The sequence below is a fragment of the Spinacia oleracea genome, chromosome 4 (genome assembly GCF_020520425.1).
Source record: "Spinacia oleracea cultivar Varoflay chromosome 4, BTI_SOV_V1, whole genome shotgun sequence".
Lineage (NCBI taxonomy): Eukaryota > Viridiplantae > Streptophyta > Magnoliopsida > Caryophyllales > Amaranthaceae > Spinacia > Spinacia oleracea.
Genome location: NC_079490.1, coordinates 142,306,090 through 142,317,016, shown reverse-complemented (window position 1 = coordinate 142,317,016; position 10,927 = coordinate 142,306,090). Strand labels below are relative to the sequence as shown.

The window sequence follows — 10,927 nt, the reverse complement described above, 5'->3', positions numbered from 1 at the left end:
AATCTGATAAGAATGATGAAAGATTAAAGAGAGAAATGCTGGCAAATGCTAGACAGTTGATTCTACGATGTGACTTTACTGTTCCAGAAGTAAGTCTCATTCAACCTGTCTTATATCTTTGTGCTCATCTGCTGGAATTACGTACTAACAATTAGCTCTCAGGAGTTTAGCAGCAAAGGACCTAAGTTCATAAATAACACATACAATGATTGTGCTGTCAATTTGCTTTTTTCGTCAGAGAGGTGTATAGTGTCCCTTGCTGCTTGTCAGTTGATGAAGTTGGTGCATCAAACACTTCAAGTAAGATAGTTATTTCTGGCTATTATTCTGACTTGTTCACTTGTTTATATTATCATTATGTATAATCACACTAAGCTTTCATTTTGGCAAATTATGATGGAATGTGATACATGGATCATTCTGATTAGCGGATAAACCCCATGAAATGTTAAACTTGACATGTTTAAGAGTTACTTCACATGAACATTTTTCTTCACCATTTTATCACAGTTATACCTATTAGTTTTGCTTCGTGAACATTTTGCTTCATTTAGACCCATTAGTTTCTGAAATGGAAACTATTTTGTGTTATGATCATCTATTATGATACAACTAGGTTTATTTTTTTTGACTGTTGGTTAATTAAATAGAAATTGTGTTAGTTGAGATTTTAAGGGGGTTAATTGCAAAATTGCAATGCTACTTTTTTCTTGAAGTATGCTCACTTTTAGGAAGCTTCATTTGCAAATACTGTTATTAGGATTAGGTTATGGTTCTTGGCTTCCTATTGGAGTTACCTGATGCAGTTTTTATACAGTGTGGAACAGGCTTGTCAACTCCCCTGAACACATCTTCTACGCGGCAAATGAAATCTGCAAAAGATCTGGCTGAATATTTGAAAAAATTTCGTGCAGACAACATTGTGAACAATGCTGAATTCATTAGAGAGAGCATTGTTCCAGAAGCTGGGCCTTGGACTATCTTGGGTCAGGTGTAAATTGACTTAGGTACTTGTCTCTTGATTGTTTTGCATGATTTCATGCATAGTTTGCGAGTACAGACGCTGTATATTTTGCAATGTTCCATGTATTGTTTATCTTAACTAAGTTTTAACTAGTATTTGTTCCTCATAACCTTTCCATGCTTGATCCAACTTTTCACAGTCTAGTGGAAAGAAGTGTATTTATAGAGTAAACAAAAGAATGTTCGTGTGTGTTTTCTATTCTTTTGATCCTAGGTATTTAGGATTCATGTCATCTTTTTATTCTATTTTGAGATCTCTGCCTGTGTAGTTTGCATACTAATTGTTGAGCTCCTTGTCACTATTTAGTCATAAAAATTAATGACCCTAATTATATACCGTAATTCTTTAGTCTTCCCAATTTCTTCTTTTCTTTGTTCGTTCCCTTAATTCCTCTGTTTTTCACAGGCTTAAGAGAGCCTGGGATCCTGTTATAACTCCAGGTGCACAAAAGCAACTCAGTTATTACTTTCTGAATGCAGTAAGTACAACCAATACCTGTAAGGTTGTAATTCAAGTACAATGACTCTATTATTTACTTGGTATGACAATTATTTGCTTGAAACTTTCATGGATGGCAGTTTGATAATTGGGGGGGTTTCAACACGAACCCACTATATGCGATACTTCATGAGGTGATTTACTGCCAAGTAAGTTTAGTCTCTATCAGTATAGATTTTTTTTAAAATAATAAAAACAAGCCGCCCGCATGCATACATTGGAGCATAAATGCTTGCTTCTGCATGTCTAGCAAAGATTTCATGATAATCATGATTAATGTTTTCGATTCTGCAGGGTGTTCCATCTCAGTGGGCTGCTCAAAGAATAAGGGAGGCCAACGGAAGCAAGTTTGACGCAATCAAAGCAGCAAAAGAAGGGCGTCCTGTATATTTTACGGGAGAGGTAACTTTCTGGAGATTGTATTTCATAATTATGTAGTGTAGTAAACTAGTAATCATTGGGATATAACGTATGCTCAGTTCTGGTAATGGGCTGAAGCTAATGCTACAACTACAATTATAGTATGTTAGTATTACTTCTGGACTTCAAGGAGATATTTCATATTCTTATCCAAGAATTGACCATAGACTGCTAATAATACCCGAGTGCCTTATTATATTGCTTAACCATGCGAACTGATCGAGCTCTTTGAATTTGATATTTTGATTTAACAAGCACCACACAGAAGTACATGGTTTACAGTTTGTATCTGTTTACTAATTTCTTAACACCACACAAAAGTACATGGTTATGGTTAGTATTGTCATATACTGGAGTTCACATTATATGCATCAATAATTCTTTGATTTCCAATGAACCTAAGATAACAGGTCTTGCATAAAATTAAAAATAGTTGTCTGTTTAAGCATGAAACAGAAAATTTAAATCTCAAATGTTAAAGATAAGAAGGAATGACAGTTTCCTGGGAGAATATTCATATTGGCGCAGTTGAAAGAAACAAAACACAAGCTTTGTTCTGATCAGACTTTCAATTCTGACCAGTTTCAGACTTTCAATTCTGATCAGTTCAAGCTTTGTTCTGATCAGACTTTCAGTTCTGATCAGTTTCAGACTTTCAGTTCTGATCAGTTCAAGCTTTGTTCTGATTAGACTTTCAGTTCTGATTAGTTTTAGACTTTTAGTTGTGATCAGATGCAAGCTTCTGTTTTTGTTTTCAGCTATCTGTACGTTTATCTGACACAGCACATCAGAACACACACACATCACACACACACACCTGAAATACACACAACACACACAAACACACAACACAGGTAACACAGACAGTAGAACACACACACAACATAACACACGCAGCAATTCTATTGCATGTTAGTTCTGGTCAAAGTTGACCAGGATTGACTTTTTTGAGATTTTGGTCAAAGTTGACCAGCGTTGCAGTGTGGAGGTAACCTAATACTAAGTATATTAAAAATTGAAAGGGTTTAGAATACCAATCTAAGTTCACGGGTTAGAGTTGGGAGCAAAAACGACTATAACACTCAAAATATGACCTATAATGATCAATAAAGCCTTAAACGCGCATAACTTGACCAAAGTAGATGAGAATGAGTCTAAGTAACCTAATACTAAGTATATTAAACATTTAAAGGGTTTAGAATACCAATCTAACTTCACGGGTTAGAGTTGGGAGCAAAAATGACTATAACAGTCAAAATATGACCTATAATGATCAATAAAGCCTTAAACGCGCATAACTTGACCAAAGTAGATGAGAATGAGTCTAAGTAACCTAATACTAAGTATATTAAACATTTAAAGGGTTTAGAATACCAATCTAAGTTCGCGGGTTAGAGTTGGGAGCAAACACGACTATAATAGTCAAAATATGACCTATAATGATCATTAAAGCCTTAAACACGCATAACTTGACCAAAGTAGATGAGAATGAGTCTAAGTAACCTAATACTAAGTATATTAAACATTTAAAGGGTTTAGAATACCAATCTAGGTTCACGGGTTAGAGTTGGGAGCAAAAACGACTATAACAGTTAAATATGACCTATAATGATCAATAAAGCCTTTAACGCGCATAACTTGACCAAAGTAGATGAGAATGAGTCTAAGTAACCTAATACTAAGTATATTAAACATTTAAAGGGTTTATAATACCAATCTAACTTCACGGGTTTGAGTTGGGAGCAAAAACGACTATAACAGTCAAAATATGACCTATAATGATCAATAAAGCCTTAAACGCGCATAACTTGACCAAAGTAGACGAGAATGAGTCTAAGTAACCTAATACTAAGTATATTAAACATTTAAAGGGTTTAGAATACCAATCTAAGTTCACGGGTTAGAGTTGGGAGCAAAAACGACTATAATAGTCAAAATATGACCTATAAAGATCAATAAAGCCTTAAACGCACATAACTTAACCAAAGTAGATGAGAATGAGTCTAAGTAACCTAATACTAAGTATATTAAACATTTAAAGGGTTTAGAGTACCAATCTAAGTTCGCGGGTATGACATTTATTGTCATGAATATGACTATAACAGTCAAAATATGACCTTTATTGTTTAAGTGGACTAAGTTTTATTGATGGAAAGACACACGATTTTTGGTTGCTTTATTGTCATGAATAATGTTGTTGTCATGTTGTCAAGGTTCTTGATTCTAAGGGTTTCGCCCTTCCATGCTTAGCCATGGTTCGAGGACCTAGGAGACAACAACTTTTTAGATCATCTAACCGAAGATAACTAATTTTATGATATATATTATTTTGTTAGGTTTGCACATCACTGAGTGGAGATCCTTTCACCGATGAGAAATTTGATGAAATACGAGACAAATGGGCATCATACTTCACCGAACATTGTGTGTAATTAACGCTTCATCGATTTCTTTTTGTGGATGTTTCATGCTATTAAAATCATATATAATTGCCTTATTATATTTTTGGTGCAATTTTGTAACGTATGAAGTGTAAAAGATATAGTTATTATAGACTTGAAACTATTAGGTGGTTTAGTTTTGTAAACATATGATGTTTAACTTATATGTAAAAATCAAAGTTTCTTGGAAGTTATTGGTGGTTGATGACACTTTTGGACGTTGTATAAATGTGGCGTGAGTACAGGTTCTATATTTTTGGGATTGTTGAATATAAAAATAATATATTTATTTATCAAAAAAAGTTACACATTATTTGCGGCGTTTAAACTCCCGCAATTTTACCAAAGTTTGAGGCGTTTAGGTAGAAACGCCGCAATACAATACTATTCATTTGAGGCGTTTTTTCTGCATTACGCCGCAAATGAATGATTAATTTGAGGCGTTTTTTAACGCCGCAAATCAATACCATTCATTTGCTGCCACTCTATTTGCTGCTACGCCTAAAACGCCGCTAATGAATATAAAAGTGACGCCTCAAATGAATGTTTTTCTACTAGTGTTAGCAGACTTTTGAAGGAAAACAAATCGAAAATTTAGTGCATAAAAGTTTTGCTTCCAGCACTACAAACTATGTCTAAACACACACCCACACAGAGGGCATACTTCAACAAAAGGCATCGGCTTAGTTCAAGAGTTTCAAGAAGCTCAGAGCATGTCTCTTCGCCAACTTCATCTCTCTCTGAAGCAGCTACTTCTCCGAGCTTTTCAGCAACCTCCTTTATGCGACGCCACTCTGAAGCAGCTACTTCTCCGGCCTTTCCTTTATGAATGACTCTTGCCTATAATTAACAGAAACAATTATGAAACAATCTCATACAGCCACCTATAGAGACAAATACTGAAATGTAACAGAAACCAACCCGAGGTATTCAAACTCCTAGCCACTATCATAATTCATAGCCAAAGAGTTCTGATTGTGTGGCCATTCTATAAGATGAAAACTTGATCACCGCAACACTCTTTCTCTTAATTTGCAACCATCATTTACAGTTTTGAACAAAGCAAAGAAGACAACTCCACCAGAATTGACAGTCACCTACAATGAAGATGTTGGGAAACAGAGATTATTTTCAATCCATAAGTCAAATCCACCAACCACTTAGATCTCTTGATAATGTAGATTCTGCAAAAGACTATATCTTAACCATGAGAAGGGATAGATTAGCAGCGTCATTCATTCATTTGACAGATTGTACACAGCCATATTATAAATTTGATAGTTTACCCAACAAAAGTAGGGAGACTCGATCGAAGACAGACAAATGAGAAAAATAAAAGTTGCATACAAAGAGCATAATCAGGTTACATAAAATCAGCAAACAACATGACAAAGATTCAATCCCCAATGAATCTCAGCATCCAAGACTCTAACTCATTCCTAGATGATAACCCCCATAAATGTTCAGCTATTCCTAGAAAAGGCATCTACTTTCTCCAATACCAACTGAAGACACCTCATTTCATAGCGGAAAATTTGTCCCATTGTCATCACCCTCATAATTAAGACATACCATAAAGTACTCTAAAACCCACTATAAAAACCATTACATTCCCACACTGGGCACACTCTCTTAGTTGCTCAATTATCATATTCCCAGAAAAGAGTATGCACTAATTTTCCAGAATGTGAGATAATTGTATGTCTAAAAACATATTCTTTGATTTTCCATGCATGTTCCTAAACACAGTAAATAGAATGTATGCCCTAACTCTATACAAAATGAATCTACAACTAATTTACTTCCAAGTTTCCATTTCTATGTGATGGAATTGACAAAATAAAAGCAGAAAGAGGCACATTAAGGAAAAATTAAGGAAATGATAAGGGGAAAAGGTCTGATAGATTTTAATAGGAAAAATACAAAAAATACAAAACAGAACTGGAAGTTGAACACACCTGCTTCTCAATCTCAGCGATCTGTTGTCTCTGCTGAGACGGATGAGTGATCTCTGCCCCCATAATGATATCACGAATTTCTGACTGGGTTAAGGCCGAGGTGTTCACGTTGTTCTTCTTGGCATAATCAGAAAGTATAAGATCTCTTAAAGCGGCCTCAACCTACATAAAAGTGAATTTCGGATTGGTCTTACTTGCATGTTACCTATAAAACAAAAACAAAAGGAATTTCCAGCCCGAGCTATTGTACAGAATCCATTAATATTGTGCTTCTATTTGTTCATATAGCAAATTAAGAGAGCTTTTACGCTCTTTCTTTAGTTGATAAAGATAAAAACACAACACTGACCGACAGACACCAGAGATAATAAAAAAGGGAGTAAGGGAAAAAAGACAGTTAACAAAGGGATCATATAGCGAGTACCTTCATGCATTGATCGTCATTTAGGGACGGCCATATATGATGTGGTTCAGTTACAACAGTCATGTCAGGCTTCAGCAACATCTTTGCCTTCTCATTATTGACATGAAGTGCCCGGATTATGAGGATTAGCCGAGAAAATGTTGTACATGAAGAAATACTCTTCAACCAATCATATAAATATTGCAGAAACCCATTTGTGGATAAGAGAAACAAAATCTAGATGACATGAAATGCCCGGTAATCCGGGAATTGCATATTCATCTTAAGTTTTTAGTAAGTGAAGAGCAGTGAGTTTGGGGAGGAGAGAGAAAAGGGTCGTTGGATTATGTTCCAAGTTTTGGGTTTGAGGGTTTTAACCAGAAAGATTAGCTTGAGATTTAAGGTGATTAATCTTAAATTCCTAATCAGTCAAGGACAACTTTTGAAAGCTGAAACGGTTGTCGGTTTCTTGCGCTTTATGGTCCTCTTAAGGTCCCTCTATATTTGTAGGAATTATTAAAGTGATTAGTGATTATTTAGTCATCATGGATTAAACTAACCATCAATGAAATCGATATAGTGTTAAACTTAATTACTCTCTCTGTCCCTCAATGTCATCTCATTATTGACTATCAGCAAACATCCATCAGATGTCAGATAAAACTACATTCTCAATAAGTCTCAGTAAATTTGAATGCTTTGCCACGATGCTCTTGTGTTAAACACAAAGAGACAGTGAATATCATTAAAATAAACCTAAAATATTGATGACTATTGTACAAAAAATCTTACTAAATCAAGAGCTGAGCTTTCTTATTATTAAGAGCTTAGCTTTCTTATTAAAACAGTACCAAGAATGGCTCTTTGCACCAATCACCGGTTGTTGTATACTCTGCGAACATTTGCCTAAGTCATATAGAGTGGTCGTTTCTGGGTATGGCAACGTGACATTAGGAACAAAAATTTGAACAGTACCAAAGTACCATTAATGGCACGCTAATAATTTAGGTCTGTTTGATTAACTTGATCTATGGGCTACAAACGTCACTTGTTTTAAAAATATACCCCCAGTTCCTCAATATGCATTTACATGTGATCAGGAATTCACATATTCCTCAATATGCATTCCAAAATCAATATGTACAAACACCAATTAAAACCCTAATCGTTCGAAATTCACGTCGTTGAAATAGAATAGTTGGAAATTAGGGTTAAATCAAATCAATAGAATGAAATTCAAAGATTTCTACCAAAATCCAAACAAACACAGTAAAAAGAATCATACTTGAACCCTAAAGACTCGATTATTTACCTATACAAAAATTCAAACATACGCAATAATAAACCCTACATTCCTGGCAATCTGGCTATACCAAAATCACACTTTATTATTTGCATATTCCTAATAATTTCCCACAAAAAAATATCATTTCCATATCCTACATCCCTAATTATTTCCCTGTGGAAAAAATATATTAATTACATATTAATTAATTGAATATCTTAAAGTTTCCTTGTAGCAAGAGTGAAAGAGATGATAGGAAGCACCCAAATTTCGATCATCAATCAAAGAGAGAAACCCCCAAATCTTACAAATTTGAAATCGAAAATTTAAGAAATGAAAGAAATTGAGTGATTTACCAAAGAGAGTGATTCTGGAACTCGATTTCTTCCCCAAATCTTAAAAAATTGAAATCGAAAGAACTAAGAGTTGAAAGAACGCCGGCGATGCGCACAATTGCAGACATTCAGTCCTTGTATGCGTGCGAGAGTATCAATCCTACCAGCCGAAACTCGAACAAATTAAGAAATGTAAATTAGGGTTTTGAGGAAGGAGAAGAAGCTCAGTGAAAGGGAGAAGAAAGGTTTGAGAGGAAAGAGGGAGGAGGAAGGAGGAGGAGTACACGGCTGCCCACTTGCCCAGTTTGGGTGATTGAAATAAACCGAAAAAATGTGAAGGGTGTATTAGTCTTTTCAAATGGGGACACGAAAAGTGATGTTACAAAAACGCCCTCAGCTGTTCCTTTATATAATAGAGATTAAGTTGTCCAAATTAAAATGTTGGTTTAAGTGGGAGCCATTTAATGAAATCAAATGAAATAATTAATTTTAATTATATTCATAGGGCACCTTTAATTTAATTAAATTAAATTTTGATTAGAATAATTCTTATGATGAATAATTCGGAATTGATTAATCTTTTAGGACGCGTTTTATGTGAACGTGATTTTTAAATAAATCATGTAAATACTTGCATATTTATTTGGGCTATTCGTTTTAGGACACGAATGGATGAATGCATAGAAAATATTTTATGTATTGCAGGTATTCAAGGTGACTAGTATGACCAATCTAGGATAGTTAAATACGGTCTGCGTACCGTTTTATCTTTGAAGGTAAAGTTTTAAATATGGTATGCGTACCATTGAAGTTTTGATGTAATTATTTATTATTTCAAGTTCTTCTCGGATATTTAGAACTTTAAGTTAGATTTTGAATGATGTTCAAGACGATGTCAAGCTAACATGGTGAAGGAAGATTGGATGCTTCAAGACCAAGTTTTGGGCCATACTAGTTCACCAAAGTTAAATTTATGCACTTATATATATTTAATATGAATGAATGTATATTATGCATGAATGTTGTATGTATGTTCGATTAGATTTAGTTCACTAAATAATCAAACCGACATAGAAACAACTAGGTCCAAAGTAATATGGAGTTTATAATTGCCTTCTAAATCAAGCACTTACAAAAATCTAAGGATCTAAGGTAGTAGGTTTCCGCCAAAGAGAGGTGCTATTTTAGTTGACTTAGATGGTAAGGTATCCCAAAGGAACACATTGATTGTGGTTTTAACTCAAACAAAAATGGCATATGTTGTGGCAAAGGAATAAATTATGGAATTAATTTATTAACCAAGAGTAATTTGGAGATTACTAGCAATAGGTTTTGCTTACCTAGAATCTTAAAAGACTTAAGACATGCCAAAGCTGCTTAAGAATTTAGGACTTTTAGGGTCTTGGAATCGTTTCATTCATTTTGGACCATGTTTTATTTTTGCATGAATGAAATGTTTAATAACTTTAATGATTGCATGATCTCTTTTATTTCAAAGTTATTAAAGATTATGGATGGTTATTTATTGCAAATTCTTTTCAAATGTAGTAATCAAATGTCCGCAAACAATAACAACTCGTTCAACTTACGTTCAATACTCGACAAAGAGAAGTTGAATGGCAATAACTTCCTCGATTGGCAAAGGAACTAGAAAATACTTCTAATGCATGAGGACAAAGAGTATGTCCTTGAGGAAGAGTTACCAGAGGCCGTCGGGCTGGAGGTGACTCAAGCTGCCCTTAACCGTTGGATCCAGGCCAACAGGGATGTCAAATGTGTGATGCTTGCATCCATGAATCCTGAACTTCAGAAAACGTTCATTAACTCGGATGCTTACCAAATCATCTCGGAGTTGAAGAACATGTTTCAGGATCAGGCCAGAATCGAAAGATTCGAGACTCAGAGGTTGATCCTTTAGACTAAGCTCAAGAAAGGAGAGCTAGTGAGCCTGCACGTTCTCAAAATGATTGGATTGTTTGAGAACATGAGAGCTCTAGATTCTGACGTCTCAAATGAAATGGCCATTGACATCATTCTCCATTCACTTCATAGTGGATATGATCAGTTCAAGTTGAATTACAACATGAACAGTATGGAGAAAACTCTTACTGAGCTTCACGTTATGCTGAAAATCGCTGAAAAGACACTCAAGCAAGAGAATAAGCATGACATGCTTATGGTGCGTAAGGGCAAGGGTTTCAAGAAATCTGGCAAGGGGAAGGGCAAGAAGGGTAAGGGCAAGACTGCGCCCACACCTAAGTCCAACGGCACCAATTCTGGTAAACAGAAAAGAGTGACTCGTTCTCCTACCGACTCTTAATGCTTCTACTTCAAGAAGAAGAGGCATTGGAAGAGGGATTGCTTGTAGAGAAAGGAAGATGAGAAGAACGGGAACATTGCTTCTCCTTCAGGTATGTATGTTATACATTGTAATCTTGCAAATTCTACTTCTTGGGTATTAGATACTGGTTGTGACTCACACTTATGTTCCGATTCGCAGGGACTAAGGAGAAGTAGAAAGCTTGATAAAGGCGAGATGGATCTACGAGTGGGAAATGAAGCA

The 10,927-nt window shown here is 35.2% G+C and overlaps 1 long non-coding RNA gene across 1 annotated transcript; it reads left to right on the top strand.

Annotated features, from left to right (window-relative positions):
- Positions 1-910: 910 nt before the first annotated feature.
- Positions 911-4,490, top strand: LOC130460135 (uncharacterized). The gene is made up of 5 exons (XR_008920081.1): positions 911-1,007; positions 1,430-1,502; positions 1,603-1,671; positions 1,817-1,924; positions 4,279-4,490. It is a non-coding gene; the product is annotated as an uncharacterized lncRNA (long non-coding RNA).
- The last annotated feature ends 6,437 nt before the right edge of the window (positions 4,491-10,927 follow it).